The 17,533-nt window shown below is 40.0% G+C and overlaps 1 protein-coding gene and 1 pseudogene across 9 annotated transcripts in view; one reads left to right on the forward strand and one right to left on the reverse strand.

Annotated features, from left to right (window-relative positions):
* SRPK2 (SRSF protein kinase 2) overlaps window positions 1-17,533 on the reverse strand; it is a 271,418-nt gene that overhangs the window by 166,182 nt on the left and 87,703 nt on the right. Inside the window, exon 1 of one of the 8 annotated variants that reach the window (XM_008071760.2) lies at window positions 14,042-14,153. The exons of the other annotated variants lie outside the window; for them this stretch is intronic. The gene's annotated coding sequence lies outside the window, so the exon portion shown is untranslated. Of the gene's footprint in view, window positions 1-14,041; window positions 14,154-17,533 lie in introns of those variants that run through there. 8 annotated transcript variants of the gene reach the window in all.
* Window positions 1,124-1,616, forward strand: LOC103274309 (annotated as a pseudogene). Its single transcript, XR_002482748.1, has one exon. The product of XR_002482748.1 is annotated as a peptidyl-prolyl cis-trans isomerase A-like (transcript).

The raw sequence follows: 17,533 nt of genomic DNA on the forward strand, positions 1-17,533 counted from the left end.
TCGAGACCCGCCTGGGCAGGCGAGACTTCATCTCTACAATAAATCAAAAAATCAGCTGGGTATGGTAGTGTGCGCCTGTAATTCTGGCTACTCGGAAGGCTGAGGCAGAAGGATCACCGGAGCCCAGCAGGTCGAGGCTGCAGTGGCCAGGAACGGCCACTGCACTCCAGTCTGGGCGACAGAGTGAGACTCCAACTCAAAAAAAAAAAGAAATATTCCAGAACTATCCATTAGATGCAGTGGCACGCACCTGTATTTCTAACTACTTAGAAGGCTAAGGCAGGAGGATCACCCTGGAGTTCAAGACTGTAGCACACTATGATGAGGCCTGTGAATAAATCCTGCGCTCCAGTCTGAACAATATAGTGAGACCCTGTCTCCAAGAAAAGGAAAGCAAAAAACAAAAAGATTCCAGAGCCAAACATTGTTGAAAGAAATTAAAGACTTAAATAAATGGAAAGATATCCTTTGTTCATGGATTGGAAGACTTAATGTTGTTAAGATGACCCTATTCCCAAAGTTGATCTACAGATTTAATATAATTCCCCTGTCAAAATCCAACTGTCTTTTTTGCAGAAATGAACAAGCTAATCTTTAAATTTATATGGAAATGCAAGCAACAAAACAATCTTGAAAAAATAAAAATCTTGAAAAAATAAAAAGTTGAAGAGCTCACACTGACTACAAAGCTACAGTAATCAAAAGTATACAAAATGGCCTATGGAAGGATACTTAAGTCAATGTAATAGTACTGAAAGTCCAGAAATAAACTCTCACATTACAGTCAACTGATTTTCAACAAGGGTGCCATGGTCATTTGATGATAAAAGAATAATCTACAACAAATGGTGTTAGACAACTGGATAGTCACATGCAAAGTAATAGGGTTGGACCCTCTACCTCACAGCATACACAAAAATTGACTTAAAATGGACAAACAGCTAATATAAGGGCTTAAACTATAAAACTCTAGAAGGAAACAGAGATATAAATTTCATGACCTTGGGTTAGGCATGACTTAAAAAGCATAAGAAACAAAAGAATGAAGAGATAAACTACACATCATAAAAGTTAAAAAAAAAGCTTTGCGGACGCCGCCGCCTTGAGCCTTTTCCCTTCAGCCATGGTCAACCCCAATGTGCTCTTCGACATGGCCATCGACGGCGAGCCCTTGGGCCGCGTCTCCTTCGAGCTGTTTGCAGACAAAGTTCCAAAGACAGCAGAAAACTTTCGTGCTCTGAACACTGGAGAGAAAGGATTTGGTTATAACGGTTCCTGCTTTCACAGAATTATTCCAGGGTTTATGTGCCAGGGTGGTGACTTTACACACCATAATGGCACTGGCGGCAAGTCCATCTATGGGGAGAAATTTGATGATGAGAACTTCATCTTGAAGCATCTTGAAGCCCGGCATCTTGTCCATGGCAAATGCTGGACCCAACACAAACGGTTCCCAGTTTTTCATCTGCACTAAGACTGAATGGTTGGATGGCAAGCATGTGGTTTTTGGCAAGGTGAAAGAGGTCATGAATGTTGTACAAGCCATGGAGGGCTTTGGGTCCAAGAATGGCAAGACCAGCAAGAAGATCACCATTGCTGACGGTGTACAACTCTAATAAATTTGTTTTATTTTAAATTGCCAGATCATTCCTTCTGTAGCTCAGGAGAGCACCCCCTCCATCCCGTTTGCTCACAGTATCCCTATAATCTTTGTGCTCTCGCTACGATTCTTTGGGTTCCATATTTTCCTTATTCCCTTCCACGTCTACTTGGATTGCAGAGAAATAAAAACTAAATAACAAAAAAAAAAGTTAAAAAAAAAAATTAGTGCATTAAAGGATATTACCAAGAAAATCCACAGGATGGGACTAGCATCCAGAATATATAAAGTCCTTTTACAAGCCGGGCTCAGTGGCTCAGCCTGTAATCCCGCACTTTGGGAGGCTGAGGTGAGTGGACTGCCTGACCCGCGGGTTTGAGACCTGCCTGGGCAACTTGGCGAGACCTCATCTCTACAATAAATCAAAAAATAAGCCGGGCGTGGTACAGCACGCCTATAGTTCCAGCTACTTGGAAGGCTGAGGCGGAAGGATCGCTGGAGCCCAGCAGGTCGAGGTTGCTGTGGCCGGGAGCGGCCACTGCACTCCAGTCTGGGTGACAGAGTTAGATTTCAACTCAAAAAAATAAATAAATAAACAAAAAAATAAAGTCCTTTTACAACTCAACAATTTAAAAACCTAACAACTCAATGAAAAAGTGGACAAGGAATTTAAATATACATGTCCCAAAGAAATACAAATAGCCAATAAGCACATGAAAAGATGCTCAATATCAACATCATTTGTCATCAGAGAAATGTAAGTCAAAAGAACAATGAAATACCACTCCACACCCAGCAAGAGAGCTCTAATCAAAAAGAGAGATAATACCTAGTACTGGCAAGAAAACAGAGAATTTGGAGCCCACATTCACAGCCAGTGGGAATGTAAAATGGTGCAGCAGCTTTAGAAACAGGCAGCTTTTACAAGAGTTAAGAGTTACAAAATGACCTAACAATTCTACCTCTAAGAATTCAGTTCTTCTTAGAGAACTGAAAACATATATCCTTACTGTTCACGCAAAAATCTGTACACAGATGTTCATAGCAGCATTACGCAATAACAATCAAAAAGAGGAAACAAGTCATACGTCTGTCAATCAATGAATGAGAAACAAAATGTGGTATATCCATACATAAAAGGAACATAGTAGTAATGCATGCTCCCACATAGATAAACCTTGAAAACATTATGCTAAGTGAAAGAAGCCAAATACAAAACACAAATTATATGATTCCATGTATATGAAATGTCCAGAATAAGGAAATCCAGACAGAAAGTAGTCTGTGGCTACCAGAGGGTTGGGGTAGACAGGATGGGAATGGCGAGTGTTGAGGTGATTAAAACATTCTGGAATTAGATAATGGTGATAGTTTCACAACACTGTGAATATGCTAAAAACAACTAAATTATGCACTTTAAAATGGTGACAGCTTATTTTAGCATTTTTCTCAAGCTAGAAAAAAAAAGAAAAGAAAAACTGCAGAACGAGTATGTAGCCAAGCCAGGATAAGAAACCAGGAGTCCAGCTCCAAAGTCTAACTCCGCAGCTATGCTGCATAGCCTGCAAGGAGGAAAGGATCAATCTGATTGGGGAGAGGGGTATGGTGGCACGGAAAGCACTTGGGCATGGTTATGAAGCTTGGGACAACTTTGCCAGGTGAAGAAGTGAGGCTCAGGCCTGCTCCAAACAGAAATGGCACATGCAAAGCTACAGAGTGCTGTCCGGGTGATTTTTGGCTAGCAGGACTGAAGTAGATACTGGTAGAAAATGAAGCCAGAGGTGCTGGCAGGGCCTGTTCCTAGAGTATCTTCTATGCCATACAAAGAAGTTCCCATTTTAAGTAAGGTAGAATTTATAGCCAACTATAAAATCAACTAAAATAAGAGATTCAACAGGTGACTGAGATTTTAAAGCAAATTTTTAAAAACCTTATTCCATGCCGAGGGAAAAATATTAAACTCCATGGAGCTATTTATAATGCTTGTCAATTCACCACAATTCATTTTGGGTCTGTACGCCCACACAGTACCCCTCAGGAGCTTTGCCAATTATCACTTCTCTCATATGTAAATCCTAAAATTCTCATCTCAAACATCAGTTTCCATAAAGCATCAAGCATCATTTTTCTATAAAAATATCTTTCACAGCAGTGAGCAATAGTAAAGTCTACTTCCAAGGCTTTGTTGATTTACACAATATTATAAAGTACCCCAAACACTTTAGAAAAATAGACCAGGGTCTACTTTATTCTTGTCTTGCTGTCTGTAGGGCTTCCTACCGATACATGAACAGGAAATCTAAACTAGTTCTCCGTTTAAATAAGCAAGAATCAACATACAAGGCCTTAAACATACCAACATGGCCTTGAATCAATACTCCAGAGTACAGGTTCTTCATCTTACCACCTTTAGCCACACACTGAAGTTGCTGGCTTCTCACTACACAAAAACAACATTTTAAGCATGAAATAATGCCTGAAGATTAAAACATTAAGAGTAATGGTAATTGTAACTATAACAAACAGAAATAACAAAAACAGTAACATTTCATAACAGTTACAACGCATCAGGCATGCTTCTATTTGCTTTACATATAACTCTCTTGACATTCCTGTATCTGTACAAAACAAATACTATCATTATCCTCATTTTACACATAGGGAAACTGAGGTATAGAAAGGCTACGTATCTTGTCAAGGTTCACAGAGCTACTAAGGTAGAGTGGAAATCTGAACCCATCTACACGCACAGAGCCTGAGCCCTCTACCACTATGTTCTATGCATCTCCTCTTTCAAATGTCCTCACATTTTTCAATAATAAAAAGCTTAAACACTCATTTACACTTATAATATTTTTAAAAGCTATGATACAATCCTACAAACTCAGACCTATTTAGAATTCAAATAGGCCAAATACTCTTGCAGTCCCCTCCCTCCAAAAATCATTTATTTTGTCCTATCAATCTTAAAACAATCATGTATAAGATTGTGCTAAATGCTTGGTGTAATAAAAGTCATTACCGTGCTAAATGCTTGGTGTGATAAAAGTCATTACAAATATTAACAGTCTATAAAGAATCACGCCTGTAATCCCAGACTTGGGGGGGGGAGGTGAGAGGAATGCCTGAGTCCAGGGGTTCGAGACGAGCCTGGGCAACTTGGCGAGACCTTATCACTACAATAAATCAAAAAAATTAGCTGGGCATGGTGGCGCATACCTGTAGTTCCAGCTACATGGAAGACTCAGGCGGAAGGATCGCAGGTTGAGGTTGCAGTGGCCGTTGAGTGTGCCACTGCACTCCAGCAGGGGTAACAGAGGGAGACTTCAACTCAAAAGAAAGTCTATAAAGAAGATCAAAATTTTTTTTTGCTATATTTCACTGTGGTTTATGAGGTTAAGTTAGATACTGGGTAATTTAAGCATTCAAGAACAGCTCAGGATATAGCCCTTGTCTTTAATTTTACTCTTAATGATGAAGGCCGCCTATACTGATTCACAGACCAACTAAATCACTCTTTTGGGGTGGTGATGCCCCAAAAGTCCCACAGGCAATTCTAATCTGCAGCCAATATTAAGAATCACTGCTTTTACGCTGGCCCTGTTTTCCCTAACTAACTAAAATGACAAAACTGCAAATACAGAATTCATTTCAAAAGCACAGTTAATTAATCAATCGTGCCACACAGTACTCTATTTATTGATGTCAATATAGGGAATGCTGGATAAGTACACTCTGGTGATTCGTCTTCCAAATCTACCCTAGAAAAACATTCTCGTGTCCTAGGAGAATCACACAAAGATGTTCATCATATCAGCAAATAATGAATAACAACCCAACTGTTAAATGAACTATAGCACATTCCTAATACACATTTTAAAAGGATGAGGTATATCCACGTGTACTGACAGGAAAAGAGATCCAAAACATAACTCTTACCAAAAAAAATAAAAGAAAAAAAAAGAAAATCACAGCTTGCAGAACACACAATATACTACTTTTGCTATAGACATGCATTTCACAGGAGCATATATGTGTGTATATAAATAAGAAATAAAGTTGAAGAAGAATATATTCCAAAATAATTTTAAAAGATTTTCCTTATTTCTAGGGATGGGATGTAAACTGAGAAAAGACAGACAGGAAGATTTTACCTTTATCTGCACTTTACTTTTTTACAGGTAGTATCTGTGTAATTATTTTTAAAATAATGTTAAGTCTTACCAGAGTACGCCCCACTTAAAACACACGCCTTTTGTAGTTACATGGATTTCAGACGGGCACTATGCAAAAAGACTGCCTTCACACCGTTATAAATAGCCTACAAAATGCCAATTTTCACTTTGAAACAAAATTCACAGTTTAATCAAGGTCAAAGCAATGTTCTGTTGGGATTCTGAGAGTGTTATGTTAAAAAAAAAAAAAAAAGACCAACTAAATTCTTGACACTGTTCTATCATTTTTAAAAGGGAGCCTTATGGAGGTTATACAATTGGCATTCTAAAAAGACTATCTATAAAAACTTGCTTTAGCCTGTCCCTTCTAATTAGATCCATAGCTGGCTCTTACAACACAGCAAAATTACTAAAATAAATCAGTGAACTAAAAAAACTGTCTAAAAATATAAAAATTATTAATTAAGCAGTCCAAAAAATATCAAGTCTCTACTATGAAGTGAATGGTATCCTAATGAAAGATATGCTACTGCTGTAGAAACAGAGAATCACATCACTAAGAATGGAGGATAAAAACTTAAATCAGGCTCACACCTGAAATCCCAGCACTTTGGGAGGTTGAGACAGGAGACTCATTTGAGGCCAGGAGTTCAAGACCAGCCTGGACAACAAAGCAAAACCCAACTACACAAAAAATAAAAAATTAACCAGGGTGGTGGAGCATGCCTATAGTCCCAGTTACTCGGAAGGCTGAGGCAGGAGGATCGCCCAGGAGCTCAAGGCTGCAGTCTGCAGAGCTATGATCCTGACACTGCACTCCAGCCTGGGTGGCAGAGTGATACCTTGTCTCTAGAAAGAAACTCAAGTTTCTAAGTAGAGTCATCCTCTCAGATGCTCTTTTCCTAGACCACACAGAGAAGAAAGAGATGCTCAGGAAGCTGAAGTCACATGTCTGGGCACTTACTTAGGAAGACACATGTACCACACAAAAGAGCCAACACAATAAAGAAATAAGTATAAAACGGCTCAAGAACAGAGCCTTAAGAAATTCTAGTCTTCTGGGGGTTTTTTTAAACAACTTTCCTCCAGTTACATCACTATTTTAATAACAAAATGGTTCCTCGACGTATACTTAAATATCAGAGATATTGCAGGTTCCATTCCAGATCACCACATTAAAGTGAGTCACAGAAATTTTCAGGTTTCCCAGTTAACACAAAAACTATGCTTACGCTATACTGTCGTTTATTAGGTGTGCAACTAACTGCATTACATCTAAAAACAATGCACACAACTACTTTAAAGATACTTTGCTGCTATAAATGCCCATCATCGTCTGAGCCTTCAGCAACTTGTAATCTTTTGCTGGTGGATCCTTGCCTCCATGTCGATGGCTGTTGACTGATCAGGGTGGTGGCGTGATCACAGCTCTCTGCAGACAGCAGTCTCAAATTCCTGAGCTCAAGCAATAGTCCCGCCTCAGCCTGCCTAGTGGCTAGGATGACAGGCATGAGCTATCGCATCCAGCACAATTTTTCTTTTTTTTTTTTTTTTTTTGAGTTGGAGTCTCACTCTGTCGCCCAGACTGGAGTGCAGTGGTCGCTCCCGGCCACCACAGCCTCGACCTGCTGGGCTCCGGCGATCCTTCCGCCTCAGCCTTCCAAGTAGCGGGAATTACAGGCATGCGCTACCACGCCCGGCTGATTTTTTGATTTATTGTAGAGATGAGGTCTCGCTGCTCAGGCAGGTCTCGAACCCACGGGCTCAGGCAATCCACTCACCTCAGCCTCCCAAAGGCGCGGGATTACAGGCTGAGCCACCGAGCCTGGCCAGCACAATTTCTTAAAATGAAGTTTTCCAATCAACTAACTCTTCCTTTCACGTAAGATTTCTCTGTAGCATGCGATGTTGTTTGATAGTATTTTACACACAATAGAAAGAACTTCCTTCACAACTGGGAGCTAATCCTCTCAAAGTCCACTGAGGCTTTATCAGCTACGTTTAAGTAATAGTCTGAACCCTTTATTGTGATCTCAACATCTCCACCAGGAGTAGATTCCATTTCAAAAAACCACTTTTTTTTTTTTTTCCTCAGTTCAATTCTCACTCTGTCACTCAGGATGGAGTGCAGTGGCATGATCACAGCTCCCATCACAGCCTTGACCTTCTGGACTCAGGTGATCCTACTGCCTCAGCCTTCTGAGTGGCTGGAACTACTGCACATGCCACCATGCTCAGTTCATTTTCTGGTTTGTTGTAGAGATACGGTCTTGCCATGTTGCCCAGGCTGGTCTTAAACTGCTGGGCTCAGGCAATTCTCTTGCCACAGTCTCCCAAAGTGCTGGGATTACAGGCATGAACCACCACACCCAGCCAGAAAACCACTTTTTTACTTGGTTCATGATGTTTAAGGAAAGAAGTCATCTTCACAACATAAAAGTATAAGGTGAAGCAGCAGGTGCTGAGGTAGAAGCTGCAGAAAGTTATCCAGAAGATCTAGATCATTGATGAAGGTGGCTACATTAACATTTTAAATGCAGATGCAACAGCCTTCTTTTGAAAGAAAATGCCATCAAAGATTTTCATAGCTAGAGAAGAGAAGTCAGCACCTGGCTTCAAAGCTTTTGAACGACAGGCTTACTCTCTTGTTAGGGGCTAAGGCAGCTGGTAACCTTAAATCGTAGCTAATACTCATTTACAATTCTGAAAATACCAGGACCCTTAAGAATTATGCTAAATCTACTCTGCCTTGCTCTATAAATAGAACAAAACGCCTGGATGACAGCACAACTGTTTACAGCATGGTTTACTTAATATTTTTAACTCACTGTGGAGACCTATTGCTTTCAAAAGTATTACTGCTTATTGACAATGTACCTCGTCATCCAAGAGTTCTGGTGGAGATGTATAATAAAATTAGTTTTGTTTTCATGCCTGCTACCATTCATTCTGCAGCCCATGGATCAAGGAGTAATTTTGACGTTCAAATCTTATTATTTAAGAAATACAATATGCAAGATTATAGGAGATAGTGACTCCCTTGATGAATCTATGCAGAAAATTGAATACCTTCTGGAAATGATTCACCATTCTAGATGCCATGAAGAACATTCATAATTCACAGCAAGAGGTTAAAATATCAACATTAACAAGGGTTTGGAAGAAGTTGGTACCAACTCTCATGAGTGACTTGAAGAGGTTCAAAAGTTCAGTGGGGATGGGCATGGTGGCTCATGTCTGAAATTCCAGCACTGTGGGAGCCTGAGGCAGGAGGATTGCTTGAGCCTAGGAGTTCAAGACTAGCCTGGGCAACACAGTAAGCTCCTCCCTCTACAAAAATTAAAAATTAAAAAAATTTATCCAAGTATAGTGTCATGCAACTGTAGTTCTAGCTACTCCAAGCAGATTATTGAACCCATAACAAAGTACATTTTAAATAAGTTTAGCACTGTGTACAAACCTGAATAAGAACTTTCCTTGGATGAATTCATGATACCTCATGAAGAAGACTGTCTTTTGGGTTTATAATCCAAATAAAAATACACAGTATGGAATGCTAGTTACAGTGGTATCTGAGGTGAACACTGGATATGTCTGCAACTTTTCAGGTGACAATTTAGAAAAGACCATTTCACCTTGTGTTTAACAACAGAAGTTTGTGGCAACCATCTTCAGATTTTTTTTTTCACCCAATCTCAGTATTAGAAAAGTGAAACATTTGCCGGTCGTGAATGTTTAACAAGATATTGCAAGGTTATTAATTAGCTCGATTTCAATGTTTTTGTGTCTCAGGAAATAGGGAGCCCCGAAAAAAGGAAGCGAGACAACATATATCAATTATATTCACTGTCTTATATGGACATGGTTCTTGATACCCCAAAACATTTACACTAGTAACATTAAAGATCACAGATCAACATAACCACAGAAATATAATGAAAAAGTCTTCAGTACTACAAGATTTACCAAACTGTGACAACAGAGACGTGAAGTAAACACACGCTGTCAAAAAATGGCACAACAGACTTGCTAGACACAGGTTTGACACAAACCTTCAATTTATACAAAAACACAATATTAGCAAAGTGCAATACAATGAGGTATGCCTGTACTAGCCTGTGTATTTTCACTTACCTGGAGTGTCCAACTAAACTCTGAAATTTGGACTGAGACTACTTTCTTTAAAGGTGGGGAGGTGAAGTCAGGCTCAGTGGCTCAGCCTGTAATCCCACGCCTTCGGGAGGCTGAGGTGAGTGGATTGCCTGAGCCCGCGGGTTCGAGACCCGCCTGGGCAACCTGGCGAGACCTCATCTCTACAATAAATCAAAATGAGCCAGGTGTGGTAGCGTGCACCTGTAGTTCCAGCTACTTGGAAGGCTGAGACGGAAGGATCGCCGGAGCCCAGCAGGTCGAGGCTGCGGTGGCCAGGAGCGGCCACTGTACTCCAGTCTGGGTGATGGAGTGAGACTCCAACTCAAAAAAAAAAAATGTGGGGAGGTGAGGGGATAGAAGAAACACATAAAAAGTGAGAGCAAATAATAATAAAATGGAGCAAAAAGAAAAAATATTTGTAATAATGGTGGCATTCTATTCCTTAAGTTAGGGAGTATCTATTTTATTATTCTTTATACTTACATATTTCATGTATTACACACATGAAAAAAATTTCACGATTTTAACCAGAAGAATAACTGAAAGACATGTCAGGGCAAAAGTGGAATACTGTTGATCCTGAAAGGATTGCCTAGTCACCTTCTTTTCTGTTGCTCTCACAGCATGATCTCTTCTTCATTTCCTTCTCTGAAATGAACCTCAGCCACCAGGCTTCAAGGAATGAGTGATTCTGGACAGCCTTGTGTTCGTAATAGTTGAAAGATTACCCATTTTTAACTTTACTTAAGCCATTCTGGATTGAAACATTCACATCTGATTAAAAAGTAAACAGAGCATAATACAAAGTTTTGTGGCTAGCTCCAGGCTTTTCATTATTGGCACCATTCAGATGTTCTCAGGACCTCTGAAATACACAAGGCAGCTCCTGCTTCTGCACCAGTGGCCCCTGATTGAGACCATGTTCTTTTGCTTGTTTTTCTGTTTTGTCCCTTACAATCAAACTATTGCCTGAAGTTACCATCTGTGTGCACTTCTAATTGGCTCATTTATACCTGCTGAGACAACTATACATAGGTAGTTTCCCACACTACACATAAAATTTTTCCTTAAACTATCCATGGCACTTGAACATTTATGAGTCCTCCATCAGGCTCATGTAAAGACAGCACTAGTCCTGCTCTCTTTTGAGGGTTCCACTGCCACTATACATCTGCTTCTCTTTGAGAATCTGCTCGATTCTTTCCCAAGTGATTAGCTCTACAACTGCAGCTTGCAAATGGAACATAAAAGTATGCTAGGCCCCTTTATATGATAGTGGCAACAATAGCTCTTGCTGTATCATGGTACCAACCACTACTCTAGAATTTGACAAGATATTACATATTTCATCTTCATCTTCATCAAAACACTATTAAGTAAATACAAATATCATCTCCACCTTAGAGATAAGTAAAGGAAGGGAAAACCCAAAAGATAAGATGATATTTCTAAAGTCACCCAGCTAGTGACAGACCCAGAATTTGGCTGCAGGTCTATACAACTCTAGAGTCAATGCTACTAGTATCAACAATGCTATTCTCACTGAAATGTCCTAATCTTGCAGAAATCCAAAGTCCTGAGGCAGGGAATGCATTATCCCGGTTTATCTTTTCCAGCCAGATGACACCATCCACAAGATGCTGGACTACCTGTGGACCACCTACACTGGGGTTCAAGTACTCACCTAATCCAACCCCTCAGAGTGACACAGCACACAACACAGCCAAATTCCAAAGGGCTGCCTGTGGGCATCTCTAGTCTACACCTACACCCATGTGCCCCTAGCTCTGACAGCCTGAAGGGCTAGGAGGATGCTTGGCACAATCAAGCACAATCCCCAAAGTTCAATGCATGGGAATAGAAAGGAAAAATGCCACAGCTTGGGCAAAAGGTTTTCATCCAGTTCCACAGCACCTCCTGCATGTTTCTGTTCCAGTTCTATTCATTAGTCAAAACGTTTTATTCAAAATGTTAAGTATTTATCATTTACTACCACTGTATTTAGGGAAGGTGTGACTCAAAATCCTGTCAAGAGCTCTTCAGGCCCTCTCATCAAAGGTTCGGGTGAAAGGAAATTCATACTGAAATATTTCTTCCTCTAAAGGGTTCTACTTCTTATGAGGTTTGAAGCAAAGGGAAAGCTATGCCTGAATCTTTGTCATTTTTTTAATCCTTTTCCTCTATGGCTGATGCCTACTATCTTGTCTAATACTGTCTTTAATAGCAAATATTGGTTTTCTTTAAAAAATATAAAATAAGGCCAGGCGCAGTGGCTCACACCTGTAATCCCAGCACTTCAGGAAGCCGAAGCAGGAGGAGTGCTTGAACCCAGGAGTTTGAGACCAGTCTAGACAACATACAAGACATTATCTCTACAAAAGTCAAAAAATAAAAAATTAGCCAGGCATGGTGGTATGTGTCTGTAGTCTCAGCTATCCTGGAGGCTGAAGGGGAAGGACTGCCTGAACCCAGGAGGTTGAGGCTACAGTGACTCTGACTATGCACTCCAGCCTGAGTGACAGAGTGAGACCCCCCCACTCTAAATAAATAAGTAAATAAAAATATGCTTTGCTATTTAAGAATCTTAAGTAATCTTTCCTTTATTTTAGACCTACACAAATACAGCAGCCCTAGCCATGTTTAGTTATTGAAGTGTGCTTAGTACAAAAATAGAATGAAATATTTCACTAATACTTTTGTTTAATATTTTATGCATTACATGTTTTCATGTTTTAACATAAATTTATATATTCCTATATATCAATAAATACATATAAATATGTTCTTTATAAATGTGTTTAATATAAATTATTTACTATTTTATACTGAATACATATATGTAATACCATTTTTGATATGTTGAATTAAATATAGTATTAAAATTATAAATACAAAAAAATGCAGTATTATTCAGCCATAAAAAAGGAAATAAGTTTGCCACATGCTACAACATGGATAACTCTGCTCACTGAGACAAAAAGTAGACTAGAGTTTACCAAGGACTAGGAAAGAAGATGGGGAGTCACTGTTCCACGGGTACAGAGTTGCTGTATGAGATGAGGAAAAAATAATTCTAGAAGTAGTGGTTACATACAATGTTGATGTACTTAATGCCACTGAACTACACACTCAAAGTTTGTTAAAATGGTAAATTTTATGCTGTGTATATTTTACCACAATTTAAAATTACATTTGTGGCTTGCACAGTATTTCTATTGGAAAGCACTAGTCTAGACACAGGGTTCAGGTTCCAAAGTGAAAGAGACTAAGTCATCTCAAATTCTTTGTAGAGAGGATATAAACACTGCTAGCAACTCAGCTGGTGGTTTCTTAAGTATCACTAAATGAACTTAACCCCACAGGGAGGAAAAAGTCTAGTAAACAGGCTTGCTACCAACAAGCTTAAAAGACACACAAGAATACTTTGTGTGACCTATCAGCCAGGTGCACAAACCATTCCACAAGTGCTTTTCAGTCAGCATACAAAGCACTCAACAAACACAATCAGCTTTGTATGAGAGCACATCTCTGCCTAAAAGACACACAATTTTACAAAAGTATACAGTACTCAAAGAAGCAAAAAAGCTAATGCTAACTTTTTATAGTATTCACAGAGAGGCTACATAACTTGGCCCAAAGTCACACAGCTAGTAAATGGTAGAGCTGAAAAACAAATCCTGGCACCCTGCCTCTCATAATATTTACGGTGGGTTCAGAATTACATTTACGCTGGGGTTCAAGTATCACAAACTAATAAAAAAGTAGAGACTAATAAAACTTAATGAGTCCCTCTCACCCACCTGCAGGGCCATATTCTAGGGAATCTTCAGTAACCCACAGGTATAATAAGATTTTCAAACCAAAATAAATATGGTCCAATTTTATTTTAGAAATACAAAGCAAAGTAATAACAAGCTGACTGTTTAGAAACAGGAAAACAACTGCCAATCACAGACCTTGAGTTTTACATGGTGTTCAGTACACTGGCAGAAAATGAAGTGACCAGACCTCTAGCCCAAGAACAGTGGTCCCTTCCCCAGCACTGCCAAGGCGAGGTGGGATGCAGCGGGTCCACTGTTGGTCACATTTTCAACATAAACTGTACTTACGTTACCTTATTAAACATCTGCATAATCTTCCAAACACACTGGCTTTCCCTGATATGGTGGCCTTCTGACCCCTCAAGATGCGTCAACATCCTACAGCCCACCTTCTTGGCTGTACACCTCTACAAAAATTTAGACATCCAGAATGGCCACAGTGCAACCTGAAAGGCCTCCAGAGATTATCACAACCTGGCAGGTTCTTTTCCTGAAACCTGCAAAAGCTCTATCAAGTTTTAACAGAGTTAACAAAAATCTCTGATAAACCATCTATAACAATTACTTTTGTTTTCTTTTTCTTTTTTTTTTTGAGTTGAAGTCTTACTCTGTAACCCAGGCTGGAGTGCAGTGGCATGCTCATGGCTACCACAGCCTCGACCTGCTGCTGGGCTCCAGCAATCCTTCCACCACAGCCTTCCAAGTAGCTGGAACTACAGGTGAGCGCTACCACGCCCAGTTAATTTTTTTAATTTGTCGTAGAGACAAGATCTCACCATATTGCCCAGGCTGATCTTAAACCTGTGGACTCAGGCAATCCTCTCGCCTCCACCTCCCAAAGTGCTGGGATTACAAGCGTGAGCCACTGCACCCAGCTTGTTTTAATTTTGAATTAAATTTTAAATTCATTCTTCTTACTGTTCAGTTTTGAGAGTTAATACAGTCGTGTAACCACCACCACAAACAAGGTACAGAAAAGTTTCATCACCCCAAAAAATACCCTGTTGCCATTGTATAGCCAACCCCTAGCACCTGGCAACTACTGACCATCTGTTTCCTGCCCCTAGAGTCTTGCCTTATCATGTATATATGTAATCTTAACAATACTTAACGCTTTTGAGAAAGAGTCTCACTCTGTCACCCAGGCTGAAGTGCAGTGACACAATAACAGCCAACTGTAACCCTGAACTCCCAGGCTCAAGTGATCCTCTCACCTCAGCCTCAACTGGCTAATTTTTCACAGGATCTCACTATGTTGCTCAGAGTAGTCTCCAACTTCTGGGCTCAAGCAATTCTGCCTCAGCCTCCCAAAGCACTAGGATAACAGGCGTGAGCCACCAGGCTTCTTTGACTTGGCATAATCCATTTTAGATGCATCAATTTGTTGCATGTACTAGTAGTTCATTTATTTTTGTTGACGAGTGGTATTTCATTGTATGAATGTAGTTCGTGTCTCCATTCATTCCGGTTAGGAAAATCTGGACGGTCTCTATTGTTGTTAATGGTTTTGTTTTTGTTTTTTTTTTAAAGTTGCTATAAACATTTATATACAGGTTTTTCAATGAATCTAAGTTTCTGTTTCACTTGGGTAAATAGCCAGAGGTGGGTCTTATGATGTTTGACTCTTGAAGAAATGCCAAATTGCAAGATGATCATCTGGGCGCAGGAGGCTGAGGTCAACCTGAGCAACACAGCCTGCCTCCCCCTAAGGAGGCCTTCAGTCAGCCCTGAATTAACCCCTACACCAAGAGAACAAGTGACGGCATCCTTCCCAGAGACAGTGGAGACCAACGCCTCAGACCTTGCTCACCCAGTTAGCCAGAGTGAGCTCACTGTCCATCATCACCAGAGCCCTCTCCTACATCTGACTTTTACCACCACTAATGTGCCCGAACCTCCCAGCCATCTCCACCCACCTCTGGGGACCCTTCCCCAGGCTCACTGAAACTGTCATAAACTCCCAGAAGGTCTGCTCCTTGGCCTGACGGGACTGCACAGCCTGAACAGTGCCAGGCTCATGCAGTCTCACTGTCCCCCTCTGATAATGATGAGGGTGTTCAGGTGGGAGATACAATACTTCCAAGTGAAGTTCAGTTTCACCATAACCCTATCAGCTAATAGTTTCATTCCATCTCAACATTCTGAACAGTAATTTTTCCATCTATATATTTTTCTATATATTTATTATTTTACTTTATTTTTTAAATTTATTTTTACTTATTTATTTGTATATATTTATCTATTATCCCATATATTTATTTTCCATATATCCCATAGACAGTGTGAAGGTTAAAACTTTTGGTTTAAGATTTCACATTTTGGTCAGGCACAGTGGCTCATGCCTGCAATCCCAGCACTTTGGAAGACTGAGGTAGGAGGAATGCTTGAGACTGGTCAACATAGCAAGACCCTGTCTCACAAAACATTTCCAAATTAGCCAAGCATGGTGGCACACACTTGTAGTCCTAGTTACTCAAAAGGCTGAGGCAGGAAGATCCCTTGAGTCCAGGAGTTAGACACCAGCCTGGGTAACATAGCAAGACCTCCTCTACAAAAAAATCAAAAAATTCACCAGGCGAGGTGATGCATGCCTATAGTCCCAGCTACTCAGGAGGCTAAGGCAGGAGGGCCAACAGAGTCCAGGAGTTCAAGGCTGCAGTGAGCTATGATGGTGCCACTGCACTCCAGCTTGAGTGAGACACTGTCAAAAAACAAAATTAAACAAGAATTTCACATTTTATTAACTTTAAAAAAGATACTGGCGAACTAACTTTTCAAGAATAAAGAATAACGAACCACGTAGAGTCAACTGCTATCTGTATAAAATTTTATCCAAACCCATAACAGTTAAGTTTTATATCTGTTTGTAGAACAAGTAATCACCTTCCTTTATTTAACTGAACACATACTTTCTTCCATCATACCTTCAACTCCAAAGGTACCTATCCCACATACCTCACACCCCAAAACACTCTCCCAGTTTCTACCTGGGGAAGTGGTATTGGGTACTGGTGGCTTGTTCAAGAATCACAGATTCTTATGGAGTTAAAAGAAATTTTGGTGACCATTGAATCAAATCTTCTACTTCTGAGGTCTGCCACTGTTGTAAAGGCTCCTCTTCCCTTGTCACCATCTTTGGCATAGACCCTTGATGGCAAGGTCTTACCTCTCTATATACCTAAAAAAACACAATACCTCTGATACAGCAGGCATTAAATGAAAACTGCTGATAAAGATGATCAAACTAACAAGTAATTCCCAGATGTCATTTTTCCCAACTGCTGGTGCATCTGACAAAAAGGGTACACCTCTCTCCTCTGGTTCTTGTTTCCCCCTTCACAATCTCAATATCAAGCATCTTCTCTCAACAATCTCAATAATCCTAAAAACCTCAAGAAGAGTGTGAAACACTGCAACTAGCACTAGACCTGGAGTCCCAAGACGCGGGGTTCAATCCCAATCCCTTGTTATAAACTTCAGGAAAGATGCTAAAACTGGTTGGACCTCAATTTTCTGATCTTTAAAATTTGAGATTTGATGCTCTAATGTTCTATAATTCTTTCTATACAACTATAAGGATCTATATGTTAATGTTTCTTTCTGAAAATACCCTTTGACTTCTCATTTGTTAAGGCCTATCCCAAAAAAATCTGCAGCTAAAAGGACACTACAGCTAACATATCCCTTTCTAGCTACAGAAAATTAGCACATTTTGATTACCCCAAAGAGAAACATTAAGAAACCAGATATTTTAACCTTTTCTTATGTTGTACCACAGAGATAGG

Source organism: Carlito syrichta, unplaced genomic scaffold (assembly GCF_000164805.1).
Source record: "Carlito syrichta isolate Samal-C Ts95f unplaced genomic scaffold, Tarsius_syrichta-2.0.1 Scaffold314713, whole genome shotgun sequence".
NCBI classification, from domain to species: Eukaryota; Metazoa; Chordata; class Mammalia; order Primates; family Tarsiidae; genus Carlito; species Carlito syrichta.